The 9,128-nt window shown below is 48.5% G+C and overlaps 1 long non-coding RNA gene across 1 annotated transcript; it reads left to right on the forward strand.

Moving 5' to 3' along the window:
• The first annotated feature begins 201 nt into the window (after positions 1-201).
• On the forward strand, positions 202-6,150 carry LOC123953820. The gene is made up of 3 exons (XR_006820982.1): positions 202-291; positions 3,126-3,705; positions 5,904-6,150. It is a non-coding gene; the product is annotated as an uncharacterized LOC123953820 (long non-coding RNA).
• Positions 6,151-9,128: the final 2,978 nt, after the last annotated feature.

Genomic DNA, 9,128 nt, shown 5'->3' on the forward strand with positions numbered 1-9,128 from the left:
CCGCCACCCGGCCGAGCGGGGGCGCTGGGCTTCCCCGCCCGGCTTAGTGTGCTTGACCAAAGGTGACGATGACTTAGTGGGCTAAGGTCATGCCCTCCCAGCCTCCGAATCGATAATTTAATGTGACTTATCAGAGACAGAAAGAACTGTTTACTTTAAAACCCTGGATCCCATAAAGGGAGAGGGGAAGGGCCTACACCCCACAGCCGCTCAGGGCTCGCGGCCGCCCCGCGCAGCCCGCACAGACCCGAGGAGGGCCCAGGCCCGGCGGGGCCCAGCGCGGACTGGAAGGTAAGCACCCCGCATCCCCGGCCCCCTCCGGCTCCCCGGGCTGAATCAGGCGGTGCTTGGGGGTGGCCGCCGATTCTGAGAAGCAGGGGCGCCCCTCGCGCAGGTGTTTCCAGAAAGGCCGGCCGGCGCCTGCGCGACGTGGAGTGTTCGCCACAGCCTGCGGGAACTTGCCTGCGCGACGACTGCTTCTTCAGGGAGCCTGAGGGAAGCGGGGACCTCCATGGAGGTTCCTCTCCGCCCAGAGGAGGAGAGGAGTTAGGGAGGACTTGAGGGCCCAGAGACGCCCCGACTTTCACCGGTGCCCTCGGAGTGCCCTGGAGCCGCTTCCTGTCCAGGGATGGTCAGACTTAACAGTAACACCGAGGCCTTCAGACCAGATGCCATCAGCAGGATAACTGGGATTAGGGGGCTCGTTTGGCCAGGAATCCCTCGGCTTCCCCATGCCTTGGGGCAAGCACCCCGTAGGGCTCCCTGTGTTCCCCTCTGATGCTTCTGAAAAGCCAGCCTCCGGGTTGTTCCTCTGAAGCCTTGTTCCCTTCACAGCCCTGCAAACAGTCAGACACCTGCGCGGGAATAAAACTGGTTCCCAGGAATCCCCAAGCCTCAGGGACTCTCTGAGAAGAGTCTCTTGAGACCTCAACCTGCCTGAGAGTTTTCCCCATCTGCCCCCCACCCCGGCTGGTGATAGCTTGCCTAGTAACTGCAGGCCCAAGGAGCTTTCCAGATTTCCCCTTGTAGATGGATTTCAGTGGAAAAAAGAAATGTGCCTTTGCTCCCTGTTGACAAGAACATTCTATTTTAAAATTTCCATGTACTTTCAAAATGACAAGACTCAGGCATATGATACTGACTTCCCTTGCCTTCATCTAGACTGTCACAGCTTAAAAGAGTCAAATCGATGCCTCTAACACATCTGTTTGAAATGACAGTAAGTGTGGATTTGGAATTCAGAAAAGCATTTCCATTTATCTTTTGCTTTTTAAGAAATTTTTTTTTATGTTAATGGGTTAGGTTTACAGAAAAGTGACACTTTACAGACCATGGAATCACGCGGTCCTCAGGGCTGGCCCTAGAACATTCTCAGCCCCTGGGAAAACAAAGTCTGAAAGCAAAGACAAGCTGCTCATGCCTAGATCTGACAAGAGAAAGAATAGGGAGTCTTGTGATATTCCTTGTACTTTGCAATCTACGACAACTTGCAAGGAGCTGTGAGGCACACACAATACTTACAGGCTGAAGAATTTGCTAGAAGGTTAGGCTTGCAAAGGCTTCCTTCTTCATGAAATCTCCCTCCCCACTTAGGGAAAGAAGCCCATGTCATAAAAAATGGAGCAAACCCAGGCTAGTCTGTTTTTCATACCCGCAGGCTCAGTGGGAAAACAGCATTCAGAATGGACCACGTCAACGGGAAATCTCTAGAGATTCAGTCGAGGCTGAGGGAAGGGAGATGGGGACACTCTACAGAAATTGAGTTTTGATAGCTAGACGTTTAGAAATGCATAGCAGGTGACCTCTTTTAGGAAGTAAGACAGAAGGTCCTTACAGAGGATCCTTGTCTTTCCTAAGTGGTGGGAAACGGAGCTGGTCTCTGCTCCATTACCCTGAATAACATCCGACATCTTCGCCTGGTGCATTACTTTTCTCACAGAAAGTAACAGGTATAATTAATCCCCAACCAGCTTATAAACATTCTGTTCTTTGTTACTGGGTACTATTTAAGTGCACTTGTTAAACTGGAAAATACTAGAACAAACTATTTTTTTAAAGCTGCAGAATGAGAAATGACTGTGAAATATATATATATCTATCTCCAAGGAGATCCTGGCATTAACCACTTCTATTTTTTTTTTAATTAGTGGCGTATTATCAGTTGGTCTTTGAAGAAACCAAAAACGTTCTCCTTGCTCGTGTAAACTGCTTTGCCAATCGAGTTTACCCACTCCTACAGAAACAAACAAGCAATGAGAGACAAGGACCGATATAACCACGTTTAAAAAATTGTTCACCGGACTGAGAGCATACTAGGCACTCAGTCAATATGTTTATTGACAGATGCAATAAGACCATAAAATTGTTGTCCTGCATAATAAAGTATTCCACTAATAATTTGCTAGGAAATTAGCCTGAGGCTCCTCTCTCTGCACAGCCCTCACTTTGCAAGCAGTGTGAGCTCTAACCTCTGAATTTCAGAAGAGCATTTTGCAGGACGGAATTTTTATTACGGGATCCACCAAAGAAAGAAAGAAAGAAACTGTTTTTAAAAATTGTTTAAATTCTAATTATTTTTCTCATTACAAAAGTACGACATTAATAAATGCAGAGAAACAAAAGGAGGGAAAAAACCAAACTATAATTCCACCACTCAAAGATAATGAGGTTACCATTTAATGTTTTCGCCCCGGGCTTATATGCTTTATCACAGTAAAGAGCTCATGCTGTGTATACTGTTCTGTAAATGACTTCATTCAGTCACATACCTTGAATCTCTTTCCAAGTCAACAATCATTTTTCTACAAAGTCACCTCAATGGCTAGGTTATATTATAAGTATATTCCCTTTTCCTATCATATGGGTGGTTTGCAATTCCTGCTATTGCGAACAGGGGCTCCGTGGACAACCTTACGGGTAGATCTGCATACAGATTGGTGGAAAAGCAAATCTTTCCTAACATTCAAGGGCTTTTTGCTTGCGATAAAGTTCTTGGACCAAAGAAATAGAAATAGAAAATATTTAATAAATAGAAATAGGAGTTTTGTAAGCTTTATCTGAAACACCTTAACTTTCTCTTCTCCTCTTCCCTCTTCACTCCTTCTTCCCTTTCCTGTCTTTTGCAGATTGTTAAGACACCTCCAGCATACAGAGCCCACTGGGAGAAGTGCAGGCGTGCTCAGACCCTGCTCTAACGTCCTGAGAGGTGGAATGGCCCCAGACTCTTGCCTGATGGACAGCTCTCCAAGCATGTCCTACCGGGACCCTTCTAACCAGTGAATTGTTCTCCACCCAGTGACTCTTCCCGACTGAGGCCAAGAGATTTCTGGAGCCTCTTACATGGTCAGCAACATCTCATGATTGACCATGAAGTGGGGGTTTCTGTTCTAAGTCCCTCAGGCAAAGACAAAGCAGATGAGCCTAGCTCTGGGGAGAAGCACAAGAGTGTGTCCACCATGGCTGCACCCAGAGTGCTGAGAGCTGGCCAGCTGGAATTCTAGAATTTGTACTTGGTGTGAGTCATACCAAAACTGCCCAGGTGAAGAGCTCCCCCTGAAGACAGCTGGTCTACCTGTGGGCCAAGTGGCCCGTTCCTGTTGCCTTGCAAATGACCACAGCCTGTCGGGGCAAGTGAGGGTCACAGACTGGAACCAAAGGAAGTCAGGCACCTCATAGGAGGATAAGCAAATCAACCCAGTCAAGAAGGTAAGGGGAAAAAGAGGTAGAGTTCAACATCCCATCCCATGGAGAGTGAGAGACTTTTGTGATGTGCTAAGAGCTGCACATTCTAGGTCGAAGAGGGTGATTTCATGGTCTGCATGTGAATAGAAGCTATTTTTACTGAAAAATGCAGAAAGTTGTATATTCAGCTGGTGAGAATGAGTCAGTTCTATGACCAAAGCAAGGCTCTGGTCAAAGGTTAATAACTCCATTATCCTGGGAAAAGACAAACTGGCCCCCAACCTTTGTCTTTTCTAGCATTTGGGGGAAAGTCAAGGATTAGGTAAGATGATTTATTTCCTCCCATTCACCATGGTGGGCAGGAGTTCGTGTACCAGTTAGAAACCATTTTTAACAGGAAAACAGAAGGGATTTACTCATAGGAGATTCCCCTTTGCTAGAAAATGAGTATTGTAAACAAAAAATTGAACCGTTCCCCTCTCTCCCTTTCCCTCTTTTCTTCATGTCCCCTCATCTCCCACCCTCTACATTGGTGGAAAATGACCAAGGCGAGTAAGAGTTAAAATCTGAGCACCATCGGATGCTTTGGTATACAGTAGATGTTGCTGAGAGTAAGTTACAGCACATCAAAATGCTATCCCCATGCAAAATCATTTTAATTTTCTTAGACTGCAGAATTTACCGTATTTACCGACAATGGATTGGGATAGATGGGAAGGTAAGAGCTGAGGAGGACCCATGAATCTGGTCGTATTACTACAGTTTATAATGCACTTCTCACCGAGTCTTTGTTTCCTAAAATCAATTCCCTTTAGGGATTCCTTCTCACTTAACGCTCTTAGACAACTGATGCAAACAGATTTTCCATCCATTCCCATTTCCATAGAAAGTTTCATTGGGTGGGTGGGGGGGGGGTGGTAACAGCGGACACAAGGCAGCTCAAGTGTTGAGTTCAAGCTCAAGCTCAAGACACAAACAGCTCAACTGTTCCAGACACAGAAGCCGGACGTTTTTCTCTCTTTCTGTTGCTCAAGGTGCTCCCCCCACCCGTGATCCCTCTTTTCTCTGCTCAGGTCACTATGTGGAGCTGGCAAGGTTCCCTGCCGGTGACCAGTGGCCGTGGCGGAGTGTGGAGGTGAAGTTACAGATTTTCCTTAGCAGAGCTGTGGAGTGTGACAATGGTGTTTGTGTCCAAACTGTCAAACGCCATGGTCACACTAAATAGCTACTGTTAGGCAATCCTTCCGCTCAGTGAGTGCCTTGGCATCTGTGTGCTTTGGGCAAGAGGGTTCCTCTCACAGCAGAGTTCCCAGTCCGGTGTGATTACTGAGTAAACGCAGGCCCCCTGGTGCTCAGAACCAACCTGTCATCGAACCTGGGCTCTCACAGGCTGTTGTTAAATACTTTAGCTGGTGATGAACTTTCTTGTTTTCCCAAGTCAATAAAAAATATGGCCGTGTCCCCCGGAGCGCCCAGCACAATTGTTCAACCCAGGCTTGTTGAGTTGAAATGAGTAGTTAGGCAAGGTCAGATCTGGAAAACGAAAAGTGGGTTGAGTCTAGGTTGTACAAACCGGAAGCTTATAGGAGCAGAATTAAGTAAGGTGTGTGGGTCCTCACTTCCCATCGTAAGAAAACAACCTTCTGGAAAACTTACACATGGCTTAACCGACCTTTCAGAAAGTCTTGAACATATTTGATTTCTACTGATGTTCACCGGTTATGAGGCTGATTTCTGGGTTGGTGTGTTAAGTCCTTTTCCTTCTATTCCAACGAATTATCATCAGGAAATGTTATACGAACGGTGTGTGAGTTGCCATAGCAAATCTGAACATTTTAAACCCAAGCAGTTTCCAGGACAATTGGACCAGCCGGGTGTTCTCGTTTGAAATACATTTTTTTCTCTGAGAGGCGTTTAAAATAAGGAGTAGGTTCTGTTTGTGCTGGGCTGAAGCTTCTTTCCCGTGACTTGGCTACATGAACTGGGATCTGTTTGACCAAACTGAAGGGTTTGGAGCAGCCATCAGAAATAAGTTCATTCGAGCATTCAGCCATTTATTTACCAAACAAATCTATATGGAGAGGCTGTCATGTGTTGGGCTCAGCCCTAGGCACCGGGGACACTTTTAAATTAAATGCGTCTGACGTCACTTCCAGTAACGGGCATTCCCGGGCTCATGTGCTGTCTGGGACCATTCTGATTGTTCCAGTTATATTTACTAGGAGCTCAAGGAGTGGAACTTCGCAAAGTAACTCCAAGTCCCTGGCTGAAAAGCACCCTGTGAGGGCAGTCCCCCTATCTATGATGCACTGTAAAGCCTCCAAGGTCCGAAGAAGCTTCTGTCCAAAGAGGAGCTCCATTTCTGCCTGCTGTGTGTATCCTTCCATCTTCCACTTCTTCCCTCCTGGCATTGTTCACTGTCAAGGGGAGAACCAGCTCCCCCCCCGAAATAATTAACCCACTGACGTCCTTCTGTGTGGTTTTCTGGAGAGAGCGCGCCAACTGAAGGAGCAGTGACAGAGGGCTCCCTGTCGTGCAAGTGACCCCCATGCATGCTATTGCGTCCGACCCATGCAACGCGGGGCAAAAATGACAGGTTTGGGGGTCCTTCCGTGGACGACAAAGGGAGACTGGGTATGGTCCTGGAGTTGTCTAGAAATGCAAGCACAGCTCACCGCGGTCCCCTAAAGCTGAAGGTCTGTCCTTTGCCTGTGACCTTTCTTGGCCTGGTTATTCCTCAAAACCTCCTACTTCGCAGCTGAGGCTAGGGGCAAGTTGGTCCCCCGTCTCCTTTGTCAAGGGACTCTGAGGGAGGACCTCTTTCCTTCCTCATGACGATCTTTCCTTGTGAGTGCCCATAATGCCAAGAAAGTAAACAGCGAAACACCATTGCCATGAAGTAGAAGGGAAGGGACATCTCAGTGGTCGTGTTGCGGTTAGGAAGGGGATGGCCAGACTGTCTGCAGTGACCCAGCCCTCTGCGGCGGCTCTTATGGACTCAGAGCCTCAGGCTGCAGACTGCTCCCACGCTCAGGGACAATCCCAGGATGGCCTCAGGCATTCCTCTTCCTCATTCCCACTTGCCCCGAGATTTTGTTCAGACAGAATCAGACAGGAAGCCAAAGGAAGCTTTGCTTCCATCTCTCCTGCTGCCCCTGGCATGATTCCTGCCCACGTTCTCTGATAAAGCCTTCCTGGGGACCCCTGCAGACTCCGAATACAGGCTGTAGGATGGACGGGTCTACTTGGAAGTGCAGTCAAGATCACACTCGAGGGGTGCCTGGGTGGCTCAGTGGGTTAAAGCCTTTGCCTTCGGCTCGAGTCATGATCCCAGGATCCTGGGGTCGAGCCCCGCATCGGGCTCTCTGCTCGGCGTTGAGCCTGCTTCCTCCTCTCTCCCTCTCTGCCTGCCTCTCTGCCTGCTTGTGGTCTCTGTCTGTAAAATAAATAAATAAAATCTTAAAAAAAAAAAGAAAAAGATCCCACTGGAGCTGGGAGGCAGCAGAGCACCCAGGCGGCCGCCTCGAAAGGTTTTCCTCCCCAGGACACAGGCCTTAACGCTGCTTTGCGAGCCGTGACCGCGAGGCCCTCAGCATCCTTTCATCTCAGGACAAAATGTACCTCGAACGTGACAGCTGCCACTTAGGGCCTGTCCAATGTCCCAGCCATCCCCAGAGGAGGTTTTGTGACATAGCGTAGCAGCTGACCAGATGCAGATGGCCCTTCCACACGTTTTTCCCTGAACTCTTCTTCAATCTGTATTTTCCACTGGGTGTGTGTGTGTTTTTAAACTGTTAGAACTGTACGCCCGTGTAGGCTTTATTCCAACACAGAAACCGAAGCCCAGAAAGGCTAAGGGACATGCCCAAGGCCGTTCAACTGGCCTGTGACCGAGCCGGACCCAGGCTTTGCCCCTTCGTCCCCGTGTTCTGAGGTTACTGTTTGCCAAGAGTAGGCACGGAGGTCAAGTAGCTCTTGCTGAATGAGGGCCTGGATGCCTTGTCACAGTCCCCTTTCCTTTTATTCCTCTGAGAAGTGTCTCGTCAGGTTTAAAGGAATGCTCCCAAAGGCGGTGTTCTAGAATTTGGGGGATGGGTCCATGGGGAGGCTCCCTGTTCCTTGCATCAGGCGGTGTTCACTGGAAAGACATGGTGGTCTGGTTACTTTGTGCCTCGTATTGTACTGAGCTCTGGGGACACAAAGGAGACGGAGGGTGGGTCCCTTCCCTGAGCTGCTCTCAGTCCAGGAGTTGGACAGAGGTCTAAACAAAGGTCTAAACACTTGGGCCTCAGGGTCCTAGATGCCCCCACAGAGCCATGGACAAGGTATTCAAAGGCTTCATTATGGCCTTCCTCTCTTTTCAGATGAAGAAACACTGAATCTTTGACATTATCATCTTTTTTGTTACTATGGGAAAATAATCGCTCGTCTTTATTTTGATGGTGCAACTGCCCACGGGCTTGAGGTCAAGGGCATTTTGTTGCATTGGGTAGCAATGCTGTCCGTGAAGATCTAGCTGCGTTTCCTTTGCCATCTGGCAGCCTAATGGGCAGCATATGAGGTACCGAGGGGCTTCAGCAGGGGCTGGGGGATGGACTAGAGCACTTTTCAGTTGTGCGTGTGAGGAATTCGCAGTTTCTCAGAGGAGCTGGGGAAGATGCGAGCTGGTATCACAATGCCACAATGCATTCCGCAGTCTGCATTTGTTCTCACGCCAGCGGGCCACTAGGCCCATTTCTCCCCTGCTCCCTCCTTCCCCATCACAGGAAACCTCATCCCAGGTGACTGTGGAATGCCTCAGTGCCTCTTAGCTGCCCCTCCCTTGGGACAGGCTCTAGGAAGCTGCTGGGTACGAACCCATGCACCCAACGTGCACCATTTCTTCTATTTGAAATCCAAGTTTCCTTCCAAGCTTTGGAAGGAAAAGGAAAGGTTCCAAAACACCCAGGTTTACAAAAAAAAAGTAGATGGCCTCTGCATATTCCCAAGGACTTGGTCATAAGATAGCTTGCTTTAGACAGCCAGGTCACTCTCTGTCTCCTGATGAAAAGACTGATGTGATGCAAAATTAGAGTGTACTTAGAATACTTAAACACTGCATGGGATACAAAGATGACTCAGTCATTCATTCAGCCAACATTCAGCCGTGTGTTCCTACTATGGGTCAGGTGTTAAGCTAGAATTTAACCTAGAATTTAACAGTAAGATGCTTCCTCCAACATCTAGTGAGGGCTCAGACAGGCAAATGAGTCACAGCAGTGCGGAGCCTCAGAGCCTCTGAAGTAGATATGGGGTGTCATGGGGACTTTTAAGAAGGAAGTGCCGTCTGTGGCAGGTGAGATAGGCAGGTGCGAGAAGGAGACAGGCTCTTCAGGGCAGAGGCACTTTGGTGCTCCAGATGCTGTCCAGTTACAGAGAAATTTGTGACCTTGGCAAGTGAAGGATAG

Source organism: Meles meles, chromosome 12 (genome assembly GCF_922984935.1).
Source record: "Meles meles chromosome 12, mMelMel3.1 paternal haplotype, whole genome shotgun sequence".
NCBI classification, from domain to species: domain Eukaryota; kingdom Metazoa; phylum Chordata; class Mammalia; order Carnivora; family Mustelidae; genus Meles; species Meles meles.